Here is a 4,421-nt window from a genome sequence, read left to right as displayed (position 1 = left end):
CAAGGTAATTAATGCTGAAATTATTATTATTATTATTATTATTTTATTATTATTATTATTTAGTAACATTAATTACATTACATACAGGATAGTTTGGCCAAGTTCAATAACGCCGCCGAATGGTATATTTTATTTATTTAATAATATTTCTCTTATGCACTCTATTTTTTTATTTCATGCTTTAATTTTTTTTCTTCAAAATTTCAATCAACGTCTGTATGAAAAACGTGACTGTTGGTGTCAGCCTAGGACCCTAGGCCTATAATACTAGGTAGGACTTAACTTACCCTGCTGAGTTAGGCCCATAGTTTATCCTTTTTCTCTCTAGCCTTTGGTATTACTGTACCTATCAACACTTTATAGTACTTCCCGATTTTTTTTCCGTACGAAACATTTGCATGAAACTTCACTCAGGCCATCTCGGATTGACTTGACTGAGTTCGATACGAGGAACAAGAGCAGATACTGCGCAATGTCGTGACGCTCGAGTTTTACTATTATCAGCGTGACCACTGCTTGGGTATTTACCCAAGAACTTGGGTATTTTGACTTGGTCTTGGGTTCTTGGTATTCCGTTCAAATCCTTGGGTATTTTATTTTTACTAAGAAAATTAAATATTTTTGTCATAGAGGAAGAATTAAGAAGTAACAAAGTAGATTCATAGACAAAATAAATAGTTCTATTTTTTCTATGATTCAAATAAGCAAAACTCAACGAAGTGCACATAACATTGTTAATTGACTGTTAATTGCTATAAACATGGGTTCAGAATTGTTTATTTGTGATTTGTGTTGCCATTGATCTTACCCAATTAATGCATTACATATACCAATAAAACTTGATCACTGATCTACTGATAACACTGGCCGACTGAGGGCGTATTTTTCTATCTGTATTATTACCTCATGAATATTAATTTTAATAATTAACACAAAGAATTACAATAAAAAATTGGTTTATAAATTGAACTAAAAGGGAAACTATACATGCGAAAAACACGTATTTTTCAAATTTTAAAGCATTTTCAGGAAGCTTGGGTAATTTTGGGCAATTTTTGCTGAATCTTGGGTAATTTCAACCCAGACATTGGGTATATCAAAAATTGTGAGTGGTCACACTGACTATTATTGCTCTTTCTATGTTTACCTACGGTAGGCATGGGATGCACGTGTGTAACTAACTGTGACCTTCTTGATGTTATTAAAATTATGTTAGTACTGTATAATATCAACAGCGACACCAGCTAGTACCCCCTTTTATAAAGTGTAGATAGGTACAGTAATACCAAAGGCTAGATTGAAAGATGATGCCTAACTACAGGCTGAGTAAGTCCTACCTAGGCCCCTCTCTTTAAACTAGGCTTAGGTCCCTAGGGTCCTAGGCATACACCAACAGTCACGCTTCACATACAGACGTTGATTGAAATTTTGAAAAAAAAAATGGAAGCATGAAATAAAAATTAAGAGTCCATAAGAGAAATATTATTGAATAAATAAAATATACCATTCCGGCGTTATTGAAATTGGCCAAAGTACAATCGTTGTCATGTAATTAATGTTAAATAATAATAATAATAATAATAATAATAATAATAATAATAATAATAATAATAAAAATAAAAATAAAAATAAAAATAAAAATAAAAATAAATAAATAAATAAATAATAATAATAATAATTTCAGCATTAATTACCTTGGCCTAAGTCTTGTTCAAGAACCATACTATTTACTAGGCCTAAAATTAATAAGTAGCCCGTCGATATTTTAATTGTTCTCTAATTCCTCCAGTGTCTAAGTTCCCCTTATGGTAGGCCTACAGATTGTTTTGGTTTTAGTAACATAATAATAATTAATAATAATAATAATAATAATAATAATAATAATAATAATAATAATAATAATAATAATAATAATAATAATAATAATAATAAATAATCATTTCGGCATTACAACTTACATGTAATTAACTTGGTCTAGCCTTGTAATCAAGCCTGCAGATTACTATGCCTGATATTAATACTAGGCTTAGGCCCTCATTTATACATTCATTGGTGCTCTAGTTCTGCCATTTTGGGAGATCTTATGGCATCCAGTTTTTTAGAGCTGCCTATTCTCAGCTTAATTTGAAAATAGCTGTCACCCTGTTTCATTTGATGAAGAAACGCCCCGAGAAACGCGATTTTCTCTCTTTCCCCAGAGAGCGTATATTTTTAGTAGATAGTAGTCCTAGGTATGCAAAACCCAGACCTAACTAAAAAATAAAAATTGTCACAGTATGTACTCAAGTTAAAATAACCCTTTTCATTACTCGTGCAGCTCAATCAAATATTATATGTCATTTTAAACGACCAATTAGTATTCTAACATTAATGTATTTTTAAAAATTAGACAGCGACGTTCCCTCAGAAGTTGTTTTGTAGACGTTTGTTTATCTGTTGATGACCTTTTGACCTCCTGAATTCTACAATACTGTATGAGATTTTCGGGGGTCGATTCAGTCGAGACCGCCCGAGTGGAGTTTCATGTAAATGTTTCGTACGGGGGAAAATCGATTCCGGCAACCCTGCGTCAAGAAAAATTAACTTACCAAATATTTTGTTTGTTAGAGTGCAAATATAAACTCATTATGTTAATCGCCGAAACTCCGATCGGGGACAGTAGTTTACAGGACCCTATTTGCGAGGCCTAGCTACTGTTATTCATCTTTTAGAACGTTTTCAATGAGTAGATCAAAGACCTACACTGTTAAAAATTTTCCTGTAAAAATACCGTCAAAATACTGGCAACCAGGACGCCAGTACTTTACCGTAATGTAAAATTACATTTCCGTTAAAAATAAATTTCTGTAAAAATACGGTAAATTACTGTTGATCGAAATACGGTAGTCAAACACAATGTAAAATCACAGGTACCGTTATTAATTTATTCCTGTAAAAATACCGTCAAAATACTGGCAATCAGGACGCCAGTCGTCAACCGTAATGTAGAATCACAGGACCGTTAATAATTTATTCCTGTAAAAATACCGTCAAAATACTGCCAATCAGGACGCCAGTCGTCAACCGTAATGTAGAATCACGTTTACCGTTCATAATTATTCCCTGTCAAAATACAGAAAATTACTGTCAATCTCAATTCCGGTCGTCAACCGTAATGTAGAATCACAGTACGGTGAATAATTAATTCCTTAATAATACGGTAAATTACTGTCAATGTTAAATGTCGTTTGTCAACCGTAATGTAAAATCACAGGTACCGTAAATAAGTAATTCCTGTAAAAATACTGTAAATTATTGTCAATATGAATTCCGGTCGTCAACCGTAACGTAGAATCACAGGTGACGTAAATAATAAGCTTGTCAACCGTTAATAATGTAGAATTACAATTTTAAATTTATTAAAAATAATTTCTGTAAAAATACAATAAATTACTGTCTAAATTACTCTTGCAAAAATTCCCACTACATTTTTTGTGGCTAACAAAAGTAAACAAAATAACGAAAATTGTTTATAAAGTCTATAGTTTAAGAAATGTTTTAAAGAATCTTCATTAGACTGTTTTTTTTTTTAAATTATATTTGTAACTACAATACCTGTCTCTTATACACATCTAGATGTTTGTTGAAGAAAAACGAGCCTCAACAGATGTCTGATGTACTTTTTCTTACTTACTTATTAACTATCATGAAAACTGCAGAACAAAATGTAGTGAAATCTTGGTTACTATAAAAATAAATCATGAAATGGTACATATTATTATGCCAATAAGAATATTTTGTAATAGTATGTCATTCCGATGTTGTATTTCTTACTGTAATATTGAATTATGAAATACAATGTCTATGAATAATCAGAATAAGAGAACTTAGTTGGGTTGCTGTTACTGAGAAGATAAATAGTACATATTATTTAGTTACCACACTAGGGTAGTTTAATTATAATGCATAAAGTAAAACTGAATCGTTAAACATAAATTAACATTTATAGTAATATCTATACAATACAATTTAGTAGAATGCAATAATCAATAGTATATTTTAAGATTATTTCACAATTCTGGATCATAACCAGCTTAATAACACTGTACATTACTAACAGATTATCATTTAATCACTCTACTTCTTAGCTTGTTTACTATCATTTGCTATCACCATATCTTAGAGACGTTGCAAAGGCAATCATAAGTTCATTAGTTAGGGAAACCACACTTCTGGATAAATGTACCTAAAAAACACCTTGTCTGTAATTCCTTGTAATTAAAATTAAGATTTATTACATTTAATCATAATTTTAACAAGTTTCAATAAGTTAGTAAATTAGCTGGGCAATTGGACTTTCAATGCTAGTGACTCATGGAATACAGATACTTGTAGTTAGCTTAACATTAGGTTACATATTACAAAGAACTGCAATACACTAT

The sequence above is a fragment of the Anneissia japonica genome, unplaced genomic scaffold, assembly GCF_011630105.1.
Source record: "Anneissia japonica isolate Jap-2015-1 unplaced genomic scaffold, ASM1163010v1 scaffold685_len2926416_cov193, whole genome shotgun sequence".
Lineage (NCBI taxonomy): Eukaryota > Metazoa > Echinodermata > Crinoidea > Comatulida > Comatulidae > Anneissia > Anneissia japonica.
The sequence above is the reverse complement of the archived record's forward strand: the minus strand, read 5'-3'. Positions refer to the sequence as shown.